Below are 25068 nucleotides of genomic sequence, written 5' to 3' on the forward strand. Positions count from 1 at the left end.
TTTTGTTTTTAATTCTAAAAAATAAAATAATGTTTCAGTTTTATATATCTGTACTTGTTTTGGCCCTATGACAATTTAAAAACCCTCAGGACGAATTTAAAGGCACCAAAGTCATACTATATAACATATACATGCTGTATTTTGACACTTGTTTTCTCGATTTTCCAATTTTCAACATTTTGTAACATTCAAAATGCTCTAATGAATGCAGTTTTTCTCCTATCTCAGTGAAATTTTACACAGATGTCCACAAAAGTATGTGAAGTAAACTGACACATATGTTTTCTTCTGTTATTGAAAGTATTCAATCACCATGTATTGAGGATGTGATAAGTTTTAAAAAACTGAAAAATTAACAACTAAAAGAATAATTTTTTTTTCTCAAAAAGTAATTGGAAGAATATGAAAAGCATGTGTCATATTTCACATGTATCTATCAGGAATAAAGTAAATATAAATTTAAAGAAATATTATTTAAACTTTGAAAATTGGGACAATTATAATTCAGTATTTAAAAAAAAAACAACAAAAATCCACATTTTAAGAAATGTGTGGTAAAAGCTTCAGACTAATTGGTGTAAAATTGTAGAAGTTAGATATTTCACCGATCCATAGGCTTAAAAGAAAGTGTAACTTACCGAGTTGACCTTGAAATTTCAGAGGATCACTTCATTAAGTTCAGAAATTTATTTTATGTCATGTTAATAGCAGAACAATTAATTTCATACAACTTACATCCTTAGATTACAAATTCATGCATTTATTTTGAATTCTTAGAAACTAGATTTTAATCAGATGTCTTTTCCTAAAGAAAAAATTATTCTTTTCAGAACTTGAATAGCCCCTATGCTTGAATCATTGGATCATTCTCTTGGTTCATTTTGTATTTGTCTTAAGTAGTTACAGGACTTTTTCTGTGGAAAATATTTTTAAAGCTTATAATTAATTATAATATATTATTAATGTCTTCTGCATAATGTTCACATAAATAAATTTTTATCTTCATACTGAAAGAATGAAAGAATATGTATATGTATTAGCATGGTATGTCATTCCTTTTATAAATGCATATACAGTGAAACCCTAAGTTTTACATTATCCATTTTTGCTATTTGTACATCATTTTTCATTCTAGAAAATGATAGTTATTCCTCACTTGCACATTTTTCTCTGAGATGTTTTGAAATCATATACCAGGCTTTGATTTCGTAGATATTGCATAAAATTAAACATTTCTTGTTTAACTCTAAATTATAATTATATAGAACTGATACTGAATGTAAAATCGAAAGTTGTACAAAGCATCTCAATCATGAGCTGTTACATCACTTTTCTTGCAAACAGTACTTGCATTGGTTGAAAGTATAGAGCATGTTCCTAATCTACATGTCTACTTCCCTTACATCTGCCCCTAGCATCTGGCCTTCAGATCTTTTCAACTACTTTTTATTATTGATACAATTTAATTACCTTTCTCTCCTTCTGTTTTAGTTTTGCAACAATGATGTTTCTCTACTCTCTCTTCCACTCCCCTCATCTTTCTGTGGGCTATTCCATATGAAATCGATCAGTAAAAAACCTCGCATTTTTTTAATACTCTAATTTTTTCCCTATTTATACAAGGTGCTGAGGGGAGTGCATTTTCAAAAATATATTATCGAAAGTCAAACGGTTTTCGTACTATTGAGCGACAAATTTAGCGTATTTTATAAAAACAAGCCTCTTTCGGCACTCAGAACTTTGGAACCATTTACTCCAGAACATTGAACGGGAGCTCATTTTGAAGCTGACATTTAGTAGGTTATGATAAGAAGTAATACTTATTTTTATTGTATACAGAGAGACAGATAATCTGATTTTACTTACTTTTAGGCTTTTTGCCCATTTGTAAAAATGTAAAAAAACATTGAGAAGAAACCTTGCATTATTAAGAGGGATTTGGCATTGTTTGCTTAGTGGCTTGGCAATAAGTTTCGAGGGTATTAAATAAATTATTTTCACACGCCTAGATTTGAACGGCGCAATACCCCACGCACTGGCTGAGAGCTGAAGATAAGCGAGCATTGGGCGTCATTTTACTCCTGTGTTTATGAAAACTTGTGATAAAGTTATCCCAGCCATGACTGCTAGATGATACATCACGTGTTCGTCTCCTGGCCTTGCTTGTCTCGACTACCTACAGTCAGCTGGTTAGTTCACGCGCGTACTATTTATTTTCTTTATTTGATATTTTCAATACTTTCTTATCAAAGGTGCACCAGTAAAAAATATGTGTTTATTTGTATTTTCAATGCGGAATCTAACTATATATTTTAAAAATATTTTTTCGTGGGCAAAGGCGTCTCAATGAGGAAAAATCTAAATTTCTCCATTTCCATAAAAAGTAAGAAAATCTGTTTATATGTCAATATAAACTTTAATTTCTCAGCATCAAAATAAACCATGATTTTGATCATTGGGTGAAAGAGTTTTAGAGCTACAACAGTTTAAAGTTGCTAATTTTATGAAAATACGATAAATTTAAATATTTTTAATTTAAACACTATGAAGTTCTGATGCCTCAAACTTTGCACAAAGCATTGTATCACAGTTCTCTACGTACAAAAAAAGTTTCATTGTATTTAGAAATTGTAAGGTCAATTTTCTATATATTTCGGTCGATTTGAGATGGAATAGCTCCTGTGTAGCTCTTTTTATACCAAATCTGGTTTCTTGTTCTCATTTTTACTCTATCTCTCCATCTTTGCCCGTTCATTCCAATTTACATATTATTCTTTTAATGTTTATTGCGGGAAAGTATAGCAAATAAACACCTTACATTATGAAAGCAATTTGCCTTGCTATGTTAAAGATGAAAGATGACTAAATGCCCATATTGACTCACACTGTTTTGGAGAAAAGCCAGTATAATAATATTTGTAGTGATGGTTATATTATCTATTTGCAATCTTTGAGAACTTACTTCTTACTTATTTGACAATATTTGCTGTGGCTGTTGTATTAGCTGTCTGCAATTCTTGAAAATTCCCTTCTTACTTATTTTAATAGCCCATGAAGACTGTACATTTGTACAACCTTTGACATGGAAAATGGTCGCTCTCCTGTAGCGTAAATTTATGTAAGTGTCGTTTGGGTTAATAATAGATTCACACAGAGAAATATTAAGCAACGAGGTCCAAGGATAAAGTCAAGTCATAGCAGCGACATATCTCTATGTCACAAAATGTCATATTCCATACAAAGTCTTTATAGCTTAGTGATAGAACTTTTTCCTCTCGTTACAAAGTCCAGTCTTTGAATCTATGTAAAACGCATGCTTGTAAACTCAGTGCACACGATGATTCCTGAGCTCTTTTGAGGTGGAAATTAGTCTCTGGACAGTGACCAATTTCCTTTTCAAAGGATTTACAAATACGAAATTATTGTACTTAATTCTGCTGAAATGTGGTGATTCCCAAATTTTTGTGTAGACAGGTCTTTTGTGGATCTGTAAATAACTTTATTATGTTCTGTTGTAAAAATAAAACACAGAATGGAATTGTGCTTCTGTGTATTATATTTTAAAAACAAAATTAATGTAATATAATGATGCAAGTAATTATTTAAATTTTAATGAATATTCAGTCATTAAATTTGAAAGAACTAGGTTCGGTCATGGAAACAAGTGAAGCCTGATTATTAGTAACAGCACTATAGTGAATATGCATGAACTAAATTTCGTACATTTTTTAAATGTGAAATTAAATTCATGAAGAGCCACGGCGTAGCTCAATTAACTAAGGCGAATGTCAGGTAATCTATGGCGAATCCTCAGCCTCATATCGTGAAATATCATGTCGCTATTACTACTCCCATCGATGCTAAATAATCTAGTAGTTGAAACAGCATCGTTAAATAACCAAGTAAAATAAAGACTCATGAAACATAATAGACAACTTTATATAAATTTGTACCTGAAACAAATGGAATAGTGTAATTCTGTAAGTTAATTCTTATCGTTATCACTTGTCTATAGAGATTGACCATTATGCCTATTTAATTTAATTTAATCTAAACAAACTTCCCCTAAAATAGAGTTGCCCTGAAGGACAAAGTAGACCAAATATACATCTGCCATGTTGCTTTTTCTTGCATTACCAACAGAAGCAACTATACCATGTTAGTTTCAAATTAATTAATTAATGTAGGCCGAGGAAGAAATTCCTATACTTCATCTATCATCATTTGTTGTCAGATTATTCGAATGAGAACAAGCTCTAAAAACTTTAACAAACCAAACCTAACCTTCGTCATATTAGCCAGCGTTTCCTACCGAATTCCGAATTCAGTATGTAGAGGATTATTACATATTAGCATTACTTTTGATGAGTTGTTTCTTATGTTGGCGACATGATTATATATAATTGTGTGCAGAAATTGAATAACTGCAGTAGTGGGAAATGGTCTAAAGAATACCCATTTGTTTCAATTACATTCCCTTCTTTTTCTTAATGTAACAACTTATAACTTTGTATACAAGTAAATGAATAAAAGATTCATTAAACCAACATACACTTCCACAAATGAATAAATATTTTTCAACATCTATTTGTTTATGGAGTAGAGAGAGGTTAGTTTTAAAGTTATCTATATATATATATATATATATATATATTTTAGTAGGTTATTTTACGACGCTGTATCAACATCTCAGGAGTTCTCTATATTAAGTCAGAAAATTGTATATTTATTTTACAGTTCCTTAAATCGTTGTACCTTGCATTAGATGGTCAGCCAATATATTCCATAACATTGTAGAGTATGAAATAAATGATTCACAGAAACAAAAAATTTGGGAACCACTACTACTATAATATTTTGCAATGCCTCTCAACATGCTACAGAGTGGCGCACCCAGGAATGAGTTATTTGGGGGGGGGGGGGGAGATGGGAAGAGACTACTGATGTAAGTGTCATAGAGGAACATTTAAAGCTGTATTCTCACACACATAATTTTTTAAAGAGACGGTCACAATGTATGGAATAATAAACACACAAAATAAAAATTTGAAGATGACATTTATTTTTTTACTTCAAATCTTTTACAAAACAAAAGTCTTCTGGGTTCTTTCTGCACTGAAATGTCAGTTTCTCTGAGTTGACAGAAATGTGTCTGTGAACATTCAGATTTGCAAGACCATTCATCCTAGTCCCTCCCATAGTTTCTTAAAGTTTCTCAAAGTTGAAAGCATTTTTTCAGACGTGTTAGTAGAAATAGGCAAAGACTAAAAGATCTTCAAAAGTACATGTGCATTAGGAAAGAAACTGTTGTCACAAATGTTCACGGCATCATTTGCATTTTCTTGGCAGTATAATGTCTCTTCTAGTGGATGTTTTAGCTTTCAAACTCAGCTGCCAGACAGTTCATCCCAAAGCCATTTAAATCTGTTGTATATAACTGACTGTTTCTTGATCTTTGCACTATTGAAGTTGGTTATTTTGTTGAGTTTACATTTGTAACGCATCATGACACAAATTTTCATTCACTCCTTAAACAAAGAAAAATTACCAGTAACGAAAACTGGGTACATAAGCTACTATTGGTAACAGTTCACCAACAACAGTTTCAAATTTTGAACTAGTATTTCACTGTTTAGAAATCCTGTAACAACTCACACGGCACAACAATCATATCACAACAATGAGCAATATAAGGTGACCGAATAATCTTGATAAATCCATTTTGTAACACAGGAAAGTGCATTTTGATTGGTAATTTGTGTGGAAAGTTTGAGAAGTGCATACTGCATCACTGCGATGGCCAGTGAACATGGTTAAACCAATCAGACATGTACTGAATAACAGTTTCTGAAACTTAGAACCATATTGAAAGTTCGAACTTTTTAAAATAAAAGTATGTTGTAAAATTTTCATTCACATACAGACTTATTTAAAAATAAATAGTTCAACAGTAACTACTACAGACACTTCAAGGTATTAAAAAAACTTTCTTTTTCCTCTGGGCTTGAACCGCCGAAGCTCCTCCCCCCATGGGTGCGCCATTATTGCTATATGAAATAATACACAGCATGTCTGTAGATAAGTCTAAAAAAAAATGAAACAGTTTGTGAGTTTTATTTCATGGAATAGTTTTGTTGAACATTCTTAATTTCATGTAAATTGTAATTAATATGTTCAGGTTTTTTTTTTTTATCTTGGAGCTTTGCAAGAGACATTGAGTTACCCCTAGAAGTAATGATAAAATGCCTATATTCTTTCACTTCATTCTATATCTGTAATTTAAAAGACACTATTTACAAATGTTACCAGGTATCAGTAGGGTGAACAAATTGTGCTTCATAGTCCACCGCAATTTCATTATTAATAAGTAATAAATTTACTTTTATTTTTAAAATGTTAAAAGTATATGTTATTTATGAGTATCAAATGTAATGAGTTTTATGTATTGTATTTTAGTACTTGCACAAAACTGCATTATCCTACAGATTTTATTGTTGTGAGTATGTTTATTTACCTTTTTTGTTTCTTAGGATAGGTACACTATTACCATAACGAATAGAAAGAAGTAGTGGTCGCACTCTGTTAATTCAAATGGCCGATACCACACGGCGCTAGTGCAGAGTTCGCTCAGTCTGTTCCGTGTGTAAGTACGTAAATACATTTAATGTAAGTTGCACTGTTTACCTTTCGCTCCATATACGTACGTAACTGGCATTGTACTTACAACATTAAGACTATTTGAAAGAAAAACACATTCATATACATCACACTGTAAAACAAATAATAGTTTAATATGTAAAACTTAACTTAGGGCTGCTTGTAGGCATGCAATATGTACTCACCAACAGTTACTTGTGCGACACTTTGGAGAATTTACGAGATGATTTGGCGGCTCTCGGAGCTTGGAGTTCTTGTCGGATTTGTTTTGTCCGGAAGAAGAACCGACATTTCATGTAGTGAAAAATTAGTTTCGGTATGATATCCATGGCATGATCCAAGCAGCATCCTGTTCCCGGTGGCTGTCTATGCACTCGTGAAATATGTCTCCCCACATTCCATCGCTCAATTTTTCTTTTATTGTCTGTTCTGTTTGCATAAGCAAATGAAACACGCACGCCCTACAACCTGGAACAAAACACGAAGGCATTGCTTCAAATATAACACGACAAAAACATAATAATCTCGTCCTTTAATAAATAAATTGTGAGAGCTACTCACTTGTCACTCGTGTACGAATAATTGCAGATTAGTGTATTGGCACTTAAAGTATTTAACACACTTAATTACATTAAAAAAGCAAACGAAATGAACGAACACTCTACTGCTTCTTTTATGGATATTCGCTTCCAACTGAGCAATACTGATCGCGGTGCCACTAATTCTCTTGGTCACCGTCGACAATGCTGAACAGATAGGAGTGCGCACACTTCTTTCTATTCGTTATGCTATTACTATTACTGAACATAAAATAAATTATTAATATTATGATGATGGTGATGATGATTATGATTATTCTGATTCTGGTAAAGTTAGGTTATATATTAAAATTTTTATTTCAAATAATATTAGTATGAAGCGTTGTGATGCTGAAAATTCGTTAGAAGTTTTTACCTTTGTATAATTTTTCAGCATTCTAATTTTTAAAAAGTGGCCATCTGTATGGCAGAGTCTAGAATCTAAATGTTTACCCTATTTCATTCATATTGAATGATAGAAGATAAAACGCTAACTTAGCTTTCCGCATAGGAAATAAATTACCTTGTTGTTTTGCTTTAAAATAAAAATCACTCCTAATTGACTTCATAGTTCTATTAAACATTTATGTGAAAGTTCCCTCCCTTCTAGGAGTAGCATTCAAAAACTGTAGATCATTTTGCTTCCTTTAACATTGTCAGTATTGCACCAGATAATTATGCTGTTCAGTGGAGAAATAGTGGAATGCTGAGAGGGGAAATGGGAGTATCCTGTAAAAAATATCTGCTACAAACCCAGCTTTATGGGATGTGATTCTGTATTTCTGGCATGAAAAGCTAACACACTAATCCATTCAACTAGCAGTGCATGTTTAAGTAAAAGTAGCCAAGAATAACATTGCTTACGTTTTTAGTAACATATTCCCAAATCTGTGCTTACGTTTTTCAGTAACATATCCCCAAATCTGATGATCATTTCTTTTCATTTCATTTCATTGTGTTCCATAGATCTTACATTAGCATTGAAACTTTAAGACGTGAAACAAGTCAAAATTTTACAAGATTACAAATTTTTGGCTGGATGAAGTGAGGCCGAGAATTCACCATAGATTACCTGGAATTTGGCTTACGGTTAGGGGAAACCTCGGAAGAAACCCAACCAGATAATCAGTTCAAATGGGAATCTAACCCAAGCCTGAGGCTCTGCAAAAAAATACACAGTACATAGCAATCAGATGATTCAATTTACAAACCTAAACAATTATTCATAGTTGAGCTATAAAAATATAATACATAGCAAGTAAATTATTTCAATTTATAAACAAAAATTCAGTCAGTTGAGATATCATACATAGTTGTTCGAATATTCTAAGGATCTGCAATTACGTTTGGTACTATATTGTCAAATGATTAAAGATTTTATCGACGAGTCTTGTAACAGTATCATGATCATCATCAATACGCTAATTTAAATTAATTTAACTGTATAATAAGATTTTACCAAGAAATGTTTATTTCAAAATTACAGCATAATATTGGTGAACTTAAGACGTTATAAAAGAAAGCCTGCAGCTTTAAAACACTACTGTATGTTGCCAATTCAAATAAAAAAATTAATGCTTCACATCCAGTTTAATATCAATGGCATGGTGTTAAGAAAGCCACTATAAGGAAGTTGTACTTTGGAAACATTCGAAGTTTTCCATAACAGTGATTATATCTTCATGAATTTTAATGTCTTAAAACCATTATCATACATTACATGTCTATAAACTTGTTTCATCACAAAATGAACATGAAAAAAGTGGCCTTGGGCATTTTAGCACCAAGCCATAGATATTTATTACATGTACATAAATAAAATGTTTTTACCAATATGTAAATTAAACATGTAATTAGATGATCACCAAATTTATATCTTAATACAAACGATCTTGAAAAAATATATTTTAATAAAGACGTAAGATGTGACAAGACTATCAAACCCAATATTTAAACAGGTTTCATTGGGAATTTTTAGTCTTGGTTTTGTTATTATAAAGAAATACAGGTGATCATTGTTTATTATATGTCAGAAAAGATTTGCAACTTATGTTTTGTATGTTATATGGCCCATTGTTAGAAGTTTAATAATATATAAACTGAACTATTTAAGCTTGCAGGCAGGCTGAAAGAAAAATTTATATCCTGGTTGGAACTTAGGAAATTTATGGATTACCTCCAGTATAATATGCCTCCATTCATGTACATTTCTCTAATTAAGAGAACATTAATCTTCATTTGGTCTTTCTGTGCAACTACTGGAAATACGAACTTCACACAGATGCCACTGAGACTTTATTTAGCTGCCAGTGTATCATACATTTAAGATAATTAAACTAAGTAATTAATGTAGTATGTATATCTGCAGTTTCAAGATGTGGAATGCAAATATTCTGATACTGAACTGTATTTGTTGTCATCTCTGGTGGAATATGTAAAACAAAGTGAGGGAAAAGTTCAAACCATGTAAATTCCATGTTCTGTACATTTCTCGCTGTTGAATTTTCGACTCTGAATGTGTGTAGTCGAAATTGTTGCAGAAAGTTTTTACTAGAACAATTAACTGTTGCCTTTTTACTAAACTTAACCTCTACTGTGCATTTGATAAGAGATTTCTACGAGAGTAAAACAGTTAATAACTGTCTTAATACTTTTCCTAGTTCAGTGAAATATGACAGTGCATTTATATTTAGTCAACAGTCCGAAGACTGGTTGGAACCTCATAAGTGACACCAATAAGGTATCACTCATGAGGCAACTAAGGGTAGGTACACGTTGGAGCAATGATAAACGATAAAAGAAATGACCTAGCGACGCTTTGGTATTATCAAAGAATCAAGTGTTCATATTGGAGCGACGAGGATGCGGGAAGCGAACATTTTGATTTATCAGTAGAAGATATTCTATACATCCACTTAATGAAAGAAGATATATGGGAAATATCAGCTGGTAGATTCAAGTTAATATAACTTAAATACGTACAAAATTGAACCCGTTTCTCATTCCAAAGGTAGTATAAATTTGTTGTGCTGTGATTGGTTATTGTGATCACATAATGTATCACGAATAAATACACAACTGATCAATTTGCTAATATCTACAACAATTAATTTAATATGCCGAAATAATAATAAATCGATTAATATTCGGATATATTGATAACCACCGGTCATTATACAGATCAATATTATCTTAATCAGAGATTATATGAACGACAAGAGCGAAGAAAATGGAACTTATCTTTTTCGTTGCTTTTATCGTGTATCTTCGTTTTTATCGTTACTCCAATATGCACACCTCAATGACAATGCATGCTTCAATTCTCTCTGATATAGCATCGCTGCTTTTATCATTTATCGTCACTCCAACTTGTACGTACCCTAAGCCAGGAGGTAAAGGGGTTAGGATGACCAGTTCCTTTCCCCTTCCATTGCATACATCGTTGACTAGTAACATATTTCACTAATAGTGCATATTATAATTAATATTTAAAGGCATATGATAACAAATGGCTGCCATATAGGTAGTAATTTTCTTCGAGATTCTCTGATACCTGCAGATCTGTGTTTGATAAATACCTCAGACAACTACTTTAAAGAATAAACTCTCCTATCGTTTTAAACTCTCATTAATGAATACAGGATTTTAAAGAATTGATAAAAGCATCAGTACATCAAAGAAACTAGAAGAAACATTAGTTTTCGATACATCCCAGTGCACTTTCGTTAACGAGAATGAGAGAACAGATAAACTAGCATAAAACCACTGAAATTAAGACATTACACTGTTGGGGTAATCCCTTTTCCCCTACCAAAATTCTATCACTGCTCCATTAATCATGTGGTGCTATGTAATTTGCTTCTTATGGTGCACTGAGAGAAATTCCTATGATGGCAAAAAGAATTATAGCTTCAGTGTGTTATTGAGAGATGGGGAAACTTGGTTGAATAATGCTAAGTCAAGTATCCGCTGTTGGATAAAAAAATTATTTATAATTTATCATCTTATGAAAGAAGTTCTCTTATCTTCTTGCCTACAGTATAGGTATGATTTAGTTACATAAAATTACATCATGATATTATATCATTGCATGCATAATATTAAAAAAAATGTTATGAAATCAAAATGTAAAATTATAATGCAAAATTTGTGACATAATAGAGATCCCTCTTCTTGATCTAACTTTTAAAAATGGAGTGAAGGTTCAGCAAAAATTACATTAATAATATATTTATTTGGTCCATATTTATATTGAGCTTATTTTTTCGAACAACATTGTATTTTAATTAAAATCAGTTTTAAAAACTTCCTCTAATTTAAAATGCATTTAAGTGTATTATAAAGGCCTAACTCCAAATTTCCATTGTTCATTGTTTTTCAGCATTTGCGCTTTAATTCCTTTCTGTCAGTTTACAATTGAATTTTTCATTTAAATGAAAATATAATAATTTTGTTCTATGTTATCTGATTAACTTGAAAGTTATTTCTGTAATATTGAATTTTTACATAATGTCATTTATAGAACGAATGCTGTAACTCAGTTTTATTGCTCTAGTGTATATTATTATATTAGAATTTCTTGATATATTCTTTCTGTATAATGTAAATAATGATAGCTTTTATTACATGATAAAAGGCTCTCTTGGATTATTATTTATACTTTGAATGTGGATGTGAAATGTAAGCATGTAATACATGGTCCTCCCTCCTTTCAGACTTCGTTATTTAGAAACAGTATACACTATTAATAACAAAGTCTTCTACTAAGTTAATTTTGATCTTTTATAGTGCAAATACTTTCTTGCAGACTGGAATCTTGAATCCACGTACTACACAACCAGAATATTCATCATTTTCTAAGTAAAACCCCACTTTCAAATTCTTGAATTTACAAAAGTCATCCTGTTAAGAGAAACATTTAGTGTCTTTTAAGTAAAATTACGAAATAATATTAGCGAAAATAATTTTTTAATGAGAAATAATAACAGTGTAATGTCATAAGGACGTAGAAGAGAACATTTTTATTTAAACAATGTTATGTCCTTCATAACTTATTAAGTCCAATGATGCATGTGTTCAAATTGTTACTAATAGTTCATTTTGTCTTGCATTGTACATTTTCTCATACATATGGAATGTGGCTAATAATTTGAAGATCAAATTTGCATGATGAGTAAGGTTCAAAGTTTTTGTTTTAAGGGAAAAGGAAACGAAAAGTTAATCCTAGTAAAGGAAAGAAATGTTGTAGAGTATTATATCACTGATATTCTTGTAATAATTTGTGATCTTTTCTTGTTTAGACTACTTGACTCTCAGATCTGTCCAAGTTCTAAATATCAGGATCCATTTTCCTCTGGATTCTAAATTGAAAGTTCTTGGTTATAATCACAGAATCCGTGTTAGCTTTATTGCTCTGAAACAGGGGTTTCCTTATCTTACTTCATTTTATTTTAGTGTAAAAATTAACTTTTACCACCTCATTAGGCCTATTCCTATTTTAAAGACTGTCAGTTACAATAAATTATTTCTCGCAATGGAAATTAACATGTCAAATGCAGAGGTGCCAACTATTACGGTATTATGGTCAAAAGAAAAATTATTATGGAAAACTAAATTATCACAGCAAAATATTTCTTCCGAAAAGAGGAGAAAAATGTGTAAAGAAATTTACGATTGAGACTGAAGTTCTTAACCATGCAGAAGTTGTTAATAAAAAAAAGTTACATATTAATCTCTTGAAGTACACCACTGTGGAGTAATGGTTAGCATGTCTGTCCGTGAAGCAAGTGGGCCCAGCGTCAAATCTCGGTTGAACAAGTTACCTGGTTGAGGTTTTTTCCCAAAGTTTTAGCTCATCTAATTAAGAGCAAATGCTGAGTAATTTTAGGTGCTGGATCCTGAATTCATTTTGCTGGCATTATCACCTTCATCTCACTCAGACGCTAGATAACCATAGCAGTCGATAAAGCATCATAAAATAACCAATAAAATCTATTGAATATTTAAATCAAGGATTCCCAGGTTTTGTTAATAAAGGTGAACATGATAGACTTGAAAAGGAATTTGCAGCTTGCCAGCTTATAAATGAATCTAGAATAGATGCAAATATGGCCAAAATTGCAGGCTTCGGAAATGAAAGTGACCACGAACATCTAAATGCGCCTCTGGGTGACTCTCCTACGAAAAGAGTGGTCAGTGCTGTGAAAAAAAAATCAACACATCAACAGTGAGTGGAATCACTTTTGATCCAGAAGATCAAGATAAGACCACAAAGAGAAGTCAACTGTAATTATTAAGGACCGAATTTTTAGATTTTTAAGAAGTCCATTTTAGGTTTTTTTTTTTAGATTTTTTGCCCAAACTGTAAAAGGGGTCGCAAAAATTACCTGATTGTTAAAAATGTATGCTTACAGTCAGTTTTAAATAGCATAACTTTTCCCTCGGTGGTGAAGATGGAATCATTTCCAGTCCACTGTCGTAATAAATGTGATTTTATTTGTTTTGGCCTAGCTTAACAAAACACAAATTATAAAAATTCAATGTTAACACCAGAAGCACCAGAATAAGACAGACTGCACACAAACCTCAGAAAAATTCACACCCAAGATCACAGTCTTCTGTCTGGGAACATGCCCGAAAACTTCACGAATTTCAATAATACGACTTTCCACAGTTTATTCACCTCAAGTCACTTCATACCCTTCTACTGGCATGTCATAACTGCGTTTGGTGGAAATTCCAAGATACATACAGTCCTAATCAGTGCCCTGGAGAAGAAGTCTCTAAAGGACGGCCCACTATACAAAGAAAGATGGAATTCCCTGTTAACCATTTTATCCAAAACAATAAAAGATTGAAAGGGTAAAGACCACCGATTGGATTGCTTTCTCCAGTGCAGAAGAGAATAAAAACTATAAAGCGTATTGAAATTTCTAAATTATTAATATAAAACACAGTAAATATATATTAATATTAGATATTAATTATAATTTATGTTCTTTTTTTTTATTAGTTCTTAAGGTTCAATTTAGATTTTTTTAGATTCAACAGAATTTACATATCATCGTTGCGCCTCCAAAATACTCTGTGTGTTTTTAAAAAGATTTTGCCGGAGAAAGAAAAAAGCATTGTCAATTTAATTCCCTTGATTTTCAAAGCTGCTTTTGGTATAATTTCATCATTTGTATTGTAATGACAGAAATTATACCGAAAGAAAGTAGCTATGTAAATCAAGGGAATTAAAAGTGACAGTGCTTTATTCTTTCTTCTGAAAAATATTTAAAAAAACACATAGCAGATTTTGGAAAGCAGCGACGATATATGACTTACGACCATGATTCGGAAAATTATTTAAGAAATTACGAGTTCAGAAGTGAGGACAGTAATAGGTAAAAACCTATAAATTCAGCCCCTAGTAATTTTATATGCTTTACATCTGACTTTGTCAGGAGGGAGAAGCACAGGTACTATGAGATTACTGATAAGTTAATAACCCACTTGAATAGTTGGTACCTCTGTCAGATGTCTAATACTGTTGCAAAGAATGTATCACAGATAAATAGTAAAGGAAGTTGTAGCATTAGATATACTGTACTTCAGAATTTTACAGTGGTAATTGCAAGATGAATTCCTTGTTCTGAAAAACTGTTTACCTTTCTGAATAGGATGTCGCAATATTCAAGTTACAATAATTTTTTATGTTCTCTTAGCCTAAATTTACTTTTAGTACAAATAGTTGTAAGTGCATCATAAGAGAAGATAGAATCACCTGCCTCCTAAGTTTATTTGAATTTTCTTAAAAAGTGTTGATTACAAGAACTTTCACATAGGTACCAATTCTGTTTAACATTACCATAATATATGAAAGCAAATAATTATACGTACCGTAAAGTGGGGTGACTTTGAACGTTGAGGTGACTTTGAACAGTAATTTAGCTCCTTTCTAAATCACATGCTGTACCCAATTGCGAAAAAACTGTTTAAGTTGTCAATAAATTAGTTCAGTTTTTTCGAAATAGGGTACAGCATTTAATTTAGAAGGGTGCTAAATTACTGTTCAAAGTCACCTCGGCGTTCAAAGTCACCCCACTTTACGGTAATTTAAGAAATTAAAACACAAGGTGATTATAAGAAACAAAAAGACACGTAATCTGAAGGATATCCTTTCTCCATGATTCCTGTCTATAAATTGCAGTTTGAATTTCCTGGCACTTTCCTGTATTAATTTTATGCATAAATTTGTGGTTACAGGAATGTAGACCATAACCATCCGTCCATACTGGTAGCATTGTAATATATTATAATTTGGCTTTTCATGCTTCAAAGTTCATGTATGTATAAGTTGGATTTATACTGATAAACTTAAAATTAGTTATAGAATAAACACAATATATTTTGAAAATAAATGTTCATATAACTTCTTTTTAATTAGTAAAATTAAATATATTGAAATAAAGAGCTATTCATTACAAATGGGAAATGTGCAAGAAAATTTTAAATACATTAAAGAAAGTAGTTCATTAAATATTGCATGTTTAAAGATTCAGTTTTTTATTTGTGCACTATCTGTATCTTTAATAATATATTTGTAAATTAAGAATTAACATTTATTTCAGTAATTATTCTGTAAATTTCTTTTCACTTCTTCATATACAATAGTACACACAAAGTGTAGCTTATATGTAAAAAATTTTAGTCTCGATATTTTAACGAGAGATGCATATTTTTTATATTCTTAAGTCTGGGAGATGAAATACCTGTGACAAATTCTGATGTCTAAATCATCAATACATTGTAATTTGTATTCAATACTCTTGTACAAAAAGAACATTACATTATCGAAAACAAGAATATATTAATTCATTTTTTTAAACCTTTACCATCTCACTTAAATTTTGCCAAAAGAAGGAACTTTTTGATGTGCAAGAGCATTATAACCATCTATAAGAATATGCTGATTTTTTCATTGACAGGTAACTAAAGCAGTATATATGTACCTAAATGTGTGTCCAAATATTAAGAAAATAAGTAGACTCTTCATAATAATTACTGATGTTTGCTAATTCGTGTTACTCAAAACATATAAATATTCAACACTGAAGCATATGTAACCTATAAGATTTTTCATACGTAACATGTAAATTCAATTAAAATTAATGAAGTTTTTGGGAAATTCTCGGACATGTGAAATCTTATATTTTGAAAAAAATATTTTTGCGACCATTGTTGTGCGAGTTATGATATTATGGATAATATTTTAAAATGACATTGACACAAATAAAACGTTATTACTTCAAAATTTGACATTTTAAAATTCATTATAACTAGCTTTTACATGAATGCAAGGAATATTTTATTAATAAAGTAATCCCTCTGAATTTAAACATTAAAATTCACTTAATTATTAGATGTTTGAAATGTTTTCCATTCACAATCTGACGACTAAAATGTAGTCAAACTTCATTTGAACATTCAGTTACTGCCCATCCCTTCAACTCATTATGTGATGAGGTTTCGTTGCATAGACCCTAATTTTCAGATACCCCCATGAAAAATAATAAGGTGGAGAAAGATCAGAAGATCTTGCAGAGCACATACATGTCCTCTTCTTTCGATCCACCTGTTGGAAATGTTTTTATTCAGATATCCCTGAAAAGAAGCAGCAAAATGAGAAGCACTATCTTGTTGGTCCAGATGGAATTGTGTGATCTTTGGATACATATTGTCTCGTCAAAAAAAAAAGTAATCTTAAAACCCTGCATCCTAGAATCCCTGCCCACATATTATTCTTTTGGGGAAATTGTGTTTGTGTGTAAGTCATCTAGTGAGAATTCTCATCTGACCGAGGTCTACAGTTGTGTGTGTTCATCTCTCCATTGAGGCAAAATGTATCTTCACAGGAAAAAAAACACATTTGATATAAAGTCTGGGTCTCTAACACATAAAACAGCCATTTAAGCCTTGAAATAACGGAGGTGCTCAGTACCAAAGTAGGAACTGAGATACTTGAGAAAAACTGGTACTACAAAGGCCTGTGGAGTATTGTCCAGGGTCGTGTAGCAGTCATGGTTTGAACTGCTTAGAGGTCACATAGGACGTGCCCCAATTGATATGTAACCTGAGATGGTACATAGCACACAACAATGTGAAAATTTCAATTTCGAAATAATGAAATGGCACTTAGCACCTTCGATATTTCAAGGCCTTAATTGTTATCTTCTATCACATTTATCTTCCAATAACTTCTGCAAGGGTAATTCAGTATATTCTATACCAGCATTTTTCAACCTTTTTCAATATGTGACACAAAAAGGTGTAATTTAAAATCCCTCGGCACATTTATACAGGGTGTATCAAAAGGTCAGGTCAATCCTTAAGATGGTGATTCAGGACCTTATTTTCAACAAAAAACCCTAATACACTTTTTCAATATTCATCCTCATTTCTGAGTTACACGAGTATCACGTACCGTATCTATCCTCATTTGATTCCACACCTAATGGACCTGTCTGCTTGAGAGAAGGTAGGCTATTGTCAGTTGTCTAGAGCAGATGCTCAAAATGTTCCTCTTTCGCACAAACACATGCTTCACCACATTGTCTGACCTCTCGCTGCACAGTATCCAATCCGTGCTGGTGTATCTCCATCGCAGTCGTGTTAATCTTTGCAATGAGCTCTTCCCTGCTTGCTATCTCTGTTTGGTACACTTTCTACTTCATGCAGACCCAAAGAAAGAAGTCCAATGGAGTAGGTCTGGGGACTGGGCTGGCCAGGCAACTATGTTATCAACTAGACCATGCTCCAGCACATTTCAGACTTCCAGTACGCGAATGGTTAGATCACCATTTTCCAGGTAGATGGATTGGAAGGGATGGTCCCCTTGCCTGGCCAGCCTGTCCCCAGACCTAACACCATTGGACAAACAAGTTATGTCAGTGATACAGCTCATTGGACCTGGAAGGAATGTGGGCTGGGGTAGTTTTGCTCTGTGTTAAGGAGTGAGGGGGTGGGGAATGGAAGGGAACAAGTACACTGTATTATACATTATAAAAACATAGACTAATTTATTTTCGTGTCACGTTATAGTGAAGTAGTTGCGAATAAGTAGGCCCTAATTTAAATTTATTTTTTCATAATAGATAAAAGTTCGTGTTCACACCTGTGGAGTAATGGTCAGCGCGTCTGGCTGTGAAACCAGGTGGCCCAGGTTCGAATCCTGGTCGGGGCAAGTTACCTGGTTGAGGTTTTTTCCCTCAACCCCATACGAGCAAATGCTGGGTAACTTTCAGTGCTGGACCCCGTACTCATTTCACCGGCATTATCACCATTTCATTCAGATGCTAAATAACCTAGATGTTGTTACAGCGTCGTAAAATAACCCAATAAAATAAATCAAATAAAAGTTCGTGGCATGTAACAAACAAGTATCATCTTATTTAATCAATGCAGTGGCAGAGGAAGAAAGATCTATAAAACACCACAACTGGAGGCAAATAAATAAAGCTTTACATTTAATTTCTTACAGTAGGTAAAAGTTCTTGACATACACATCTTGTGGTGGCACACCAGTTGCAGAACACTTTTAATTCACGTGAATAATGTGGTTTCTCTTTCACTGTTGGCAAATGTTAAGTGTCAGTGGATGGTCTACCGGATCTTTAATTGTCACAGGAATACAAAAAATAATATTCTTCATCAGATAACATGAAAAAAAAAACAGGATATCATTTAAAAATATTGTCAATGACGTCATAACTTGCAAAAATATTCCTTCTAAATATATGGTTTGCATTTAAAAACAAAAGAAAGAAAAAAACGTTACAGTATTTAAAATGAATTTATGAGTTAGTTATGAAAACCCCTGCATGAGAAAGTTTAATGCAGCACTCATGCATTTTTCATTCTTTCAACGTATTTTCCACATTATCTTACCTTACTTTCTATTTAACTATGTGTTTTAATAAAATTGTTAAATATCAAAGTTAAGTTAACTTCTTACAAAACTAATAGTTATTTCATATGGTTTTTCATCTTTCATATCCTGCTTTGTATTTACAATGAAACAATAAAATTATGATCAGTGAAGTGAGACACTATAAAATAATGCTTATAGGATTGTGTAGACACTATGTCATTATTAAAGTCATGTGGTAAGATTTGATTCGTCTTATCTGTCCTTAATATTCCATCAGTGACCTATGAATTGGCTTAAATAACTGCTCTAATTTTGTGTAGAATGTCGTCAAAATTGTAAGACTGTTATGTTCATTAATATAGCATTAATAAATAAAGCATTACATGTATTTTTAAACTGAACTTAAAATTTTCAATTTAAATTTTCTGTTATCTGTGCTTAAAATTACGCATTGTTTGATATAAATTTCTGTGGTGTAAATCATGCATTTCTTGTTTTAATTCATTTTAATATAAGTTTTTAAATATTTTCTGATTGTGAAAGATTTCCATCTCTTTGAGAATATTGTAAAATAATATTATTCTTTTTTTTTTCCAACATACTCTAGATGGATACACAACAGGATTTTCATAACATAGGGTTAGCATGACACAAGGTCTCCATATAAGAATTGACGACATCAGATTGACCAGACGCACATCTAAGCCTAAACGGCATTGAATCTATGATTGTAGTTTTCACGCATATAACATGGGAGTCTAAATCTTTTTATTTGTATACATGTACATAAAACATCATTTTAGTATCAGTGGTGGTTAACCATTTTAAGCACTGCTTTAGCTTGTCTTTCCTCCGCTGAAAAATGTTAATTCCACTTCATAATGTTCACTTTACTGCTAATTTGTTTGGATCACCTAATTTCAAATTTAGAATTTAGATTCATGCAGGTCTTGCAGTGTTTGTAATGTTAAACAGAGAGTACCAAAAGCTATATTGTATAATATAAATTCTAAATTTTTATATGTATATATGTAAATTTATAATAGCTCTTAGGGTTTTATCACTATCTGTTTAGAATAACATTTTTATTTAAAATTAAGGTCAATAATAAAATAGCATTTTAAGGAATGATGTTCTTTTATATTGCGTGTTTGTATTTTGGCCATTTCTGATATCAGTGTATTTAATATATTTTATGCCATCCTAGCATTATAAACAGATTGTTACTACATCCAATATCGTGCATAATCGGTTTATTATGGCACATGTGCCAATAATATGAGGCACGTCCATAAAGTAACTTTCCCACTCGTCCCACAGCTAGCAAACCATATGTTGTGCGAAGCGACTGCGTGTACGTGATAGAGTAATGTCCTGGCATGGCGCATGCGCTAGCGGAACTTCCCGAGTGCTCTCAGTAGCTTCGTTGCATTGGTTGAAGATGGACGTTCCTATTCCAACTTCCGCCGAGTATGAAGTGTGGTCAGTGATAACGTTTTTGAATGCACAGGGCATAGCGCCGATTGAAATTTATAGTCAGCTGTGCCAGGTCTATGGGCAAGCAGATGGTGCATTGCTGCTGTAGACAATTTTCAGCAGGATGCCAAAATGTGCATGACGAGGAGTGCAGTGGGAGGCCAACCATCATCACAGACGACCTTGTGGAGCAACACATCATCTGCTTGCTCATGACGTTAGGCCCATAGACCTGGCACAGCTGACGATAAATTTCAATCGGCTCTATGCCCTGTGCATTCAAAAACTTTATCACTGACCGCACTTCACAGTCGGTGGGAGCTGGAATAGGAACGTCCATCTTCAACCAATGCAATGAAGCTACTGAGAGCACTCGGGAAGTTCCGCTAGCGCATGCGCCATGCCAGGACATTACTCCATCACGTACACACAGTCGCTTCGCGCAACATATGGTTTGCTAGCTGTGGGACGAGTGGGAAAGTTACTTTATGGACGCGCCTCGTAGCAATGACATACCGTATTCGCTATGATGTAATACCGGAATGCTTGGGTGGGGATGCATGCAACTCATCTGGCTATTTTGCATACCAATTCTACGTGCCATGTAACAAGAAATGAAATGCAGGACAGAAGGTAACATATCATTTATTTCCAGTCTTTAACAATTTTGTATCATTTTTGTAATATCACATAAAACAGTTCTGTGGTTCAAAGGAACTATATTAACAAAATAAAGGAACATTTGTAATATAAAATATAACTAGAGTTTGTAATACCTGCAAGGTCAGCCATTTTTCTTTATTCAATGCCAATGCCAGGTGCAATTAATCAATACGAACATATGAAGACTTTGTCAGCTATGAATGCCGCATTACTTCATAATTTATTTCCTACAATTTATAATGCTAAGATGCCATAAAATGTTGTATCCAACTCGTGAATAATCTTATTATGACACTTCGTGAAAATTGTCGCATGAACAATAGTGAGTGCGACAAAATAATATTCACTCATGCCATAATCATCAAGATTATCCACTTGTTGCATAAATATCTATTATGTACAATTTTTGTCTTACAGGAATCGGTCTTGAAACTGCAACCAACACAGGAATTATTTTAATATTTTAAATTTTGGGTACAATACTGTCTGAATACATTTACCATAAATGTCCATAAATTTCAATTGAAGAATAATATAATACTTGTAGTCAAAATACTGTAGTACTGAAAAGAAGTCGTAAATGTTTTGACAAATAAATACAAATAATTGAGCTATAGCAAAACGTGTTATGTGTACCAGAGTGAAGAAAATACGTAATCTTGTATCATTTTGTCACTAATAATGTCTCATCAGAAATACAATATTCTATACATAAAACCCTAAGTCAAGTATAATTAAAAAGAAAAATGCGATGAAAATACTCAATGTGTTAATTATTATTAATTACATGCTATCATAAAACATACTATTGCCAAACTTACTGTTTGAGTATATGTAATACTCCCTTATTTTAATGTCATAACTTTCATAAATTTTGTTGCTGTAATCGCCAAGTTTGATGCATTTCCTTTTTGAGCACAGCACACTTTTTACGCCAGTTTTGAGTATCAGATATATATTTTTGTATGTTCCATAACATTTCTAGCTGCATCTTTTTCCTTTTTCAATTTTTATAAATAATTGTTCCAAAAATGTTTGAAAATTTTTACTTTACCATGAGGAATGAACTTTTTTTAGCAGTTTCAAGAATTAGGTTACAAAATCGTGTATTCATATAATCAACTTGTTTTGGGTCTTCAGAAGGTTCGCTGAATATATTTTCTAACTCATCTCTGTATCCTTTCCAGTTTGCCGTTTTGAAATTCAAATATAGTCTGGGACGGGATGAGTTAGCACTTGGGTTATGTAATTATATGGTGGCAATAACAGTTCTTATATAATACTACAATTGATCTTGGCAACATCTGATCAATCAACATTCTTAATGTATCCAGCTGTTTGCTGACAACATAAAGTCTACTATAGTCCACTGTAGTCTATTCAGTTGTGTTTTTCACGAGAAATGAGGGAGATATTTTGATCGGTGTTCATTATAGATGCCTGTTGCTAGTAGCCAGAGTTCAGATGTAGTCAATATACAGGGTGTTTCAAAAATACGGCGCATAATTTCAGGTATGTATTTCCCACATGTAGACAATCAAAATAGTTCATTACGACATGTGTCCGGAAATGCTTTATTTCCGAGTTATGGCCTTCACAACATTGAAATTCACCAGAACGTTTTTCTTTCCGCAGGTCGTTGCCGTCAAAGGAGACATTAAGAGGGCACTCTGACAGTTCATTCTGAGGCGAAGGTTACATTCAGTGTTGTGTAGGCGTTAGACTGTGCGACATGTATTCAAATCAAGAGCTGGCAGAGATACACTTCATGTACGGTAAGGCAGACAGCAATGCTGCGCTGGCTCGTCGTTTGTACCAGGAGAGGTACCCACAGTGACAATGTCCAGATCGGAAGACATTTGTACGTCTCCATTATCATCTGTGCGAGTATGGAAAATTTAACTCTTCTGGTTTGGGAAGGGGACGACCAAGATCTACAACTCCAGAAGTACAGGAGGAGATTCTGGAGGCTGTGATCATGACTCCTTCTATCAGCACAAGAAGGGTAGCGTTGCAAGTCAATGTTCCTCATACGACTGTCTGGAGACTGTTGAAAGAGTATCAATTGTATCCTTAACATTTGCAACGTGTACAGGCCCTGTCACCAGCAGATTACCCTGCACGAGTTAGGTTCTGTCAGTGGTTCTTGCATCAGTGTGGTGTAAATCCGAACTTTCCTGCCTTAGTATTATTTACAGATGAAGTACAGTTCACACAAGGTGGAATAACAAATTTCCACAATCAGCATGTATGGGCGTATGAAAACCCACGTGCAACTGGTCCATCTCATCACCAGGTGCGGTTCTCCCTCAACATGTGGGCCGGTATCATTGGTGATCGATTAGTTGGACCCCATGTACTTGTAAACAGACTTACGGGGCAGGCGTACACAAACTTCCTGGAAAACACCATATCTCATGTTTTAGAAGACACTCCACTGATCAATTGTCAACACATTCACTTCTTGGATGATGGCGCTCCTGCACACTTAAGTCGTACGGCTCGCCGGTACTTGGATCGAAGGTTTCCTGATTGATGGATAGGTAGAGGTGGCCCAATTGCTTGGCCTCCACGCTCACCTGAACTGAACCCTCTCGATTTCTACTTGTGGGGCCATTTAAAATCATTGGTTTATTCGTCTCCGGTGCCTGATTTGGAATCCCTTCGGAATCGAATTGTGGTATATTCTGAGGACATACGCAATACTCCTGGAGTTTGGGATCGTGTTTGCAGGTCAATGAGACATCGATGTGAGGTCTGTATTCAAGCAGGAGGTGGACATTTTGAACATCTTCTGTAATGACAATGACCTGCGGAAAGAAAAACGTTCCGGTGAATTTCAATGTTGTGAAGGCCATAACTCGGAAATGAAGCATTTCCGGACACATGTTGTAATGAACTATTTTGATTGTCTACATGTAGGAAATACATACCTGAAATTATGCCCCGTATTTTTTAAACACCCTGTATACTGCAAAGATGTGTCTTCTGCAACTGATACTGATGATTTTAATTTGCTTCTTTTGTGGTTTATGGATGGACAGTATAGAAGAATGTGTTCGAGATCTTCATCATGATTATTACAGACAAGTAGGATTATCAGAAAGGTGAAATCGGTGTAGGTACAATTGTGTGAAAATGTGACCTGTTCTGGCGCTTGTTAAAAATTTTGAACATGTCTGGGCAAGCTGTCAAAATATCTGGATTATTTCCTGAACCTAAATAATGAAGAAAAGTTGGAGAATCTGATTTTCTATAGATAACCTCAAAGTTGTGATGTTTATAAAATCTTCTGTAACTTTCCATGTAGAATCTACATTTTCATACTCCATCCTCTGGAGTGAGCATTAAAATCTTCAATCACAAGTGTTTTAGATGTGATATCAGTAAGTAATAAATCAGGTTTATTTCTGGGAGTTATAAGCACTCTACAATTTGAAGTGATTTTTTTTATGTTTCCATATAATTATCTAACTTGATTATTTCAATTTTATCTTCAGATTCCATTTCCTTAACGTTTTGAAAGGAGAATTTTATCACTCTTAACTCCAACTAATACTCTGCTACTTTATCTCCTTTTGGTTAATAAATGTAATACAAACCCAGTGAATTTGAAGTATTTTAGTTGATGAGATGTTAGGTTTGCCTCTTGAATGAAAACTACTTCAATTTTATTATCTGCAATAAGTTTGAGAAGTTTTAATTATTATAAACATACAGAAAATCCTTCACTTCCATATTCGGTCATTTATTTAAACCTTTGCTACCTATAGTGCATTC

The sequence above is a fragment of the Periplaneta americana genome, chromosome 12 (assembly GCF_040183065.1).
Source record: "Periplaneta americana isolate PAMFEO1 chromosome 12, P.americana_PAMFEO1_priV1, whole genome shotgun sequence".
NCBI classification, from domain to species: domain Eukaryota; kingdom Metazoa; phylum Arthropoda; class Insecta; order Blattodea; family Blattidae; genus Periplaneta; species Periplaneta americana.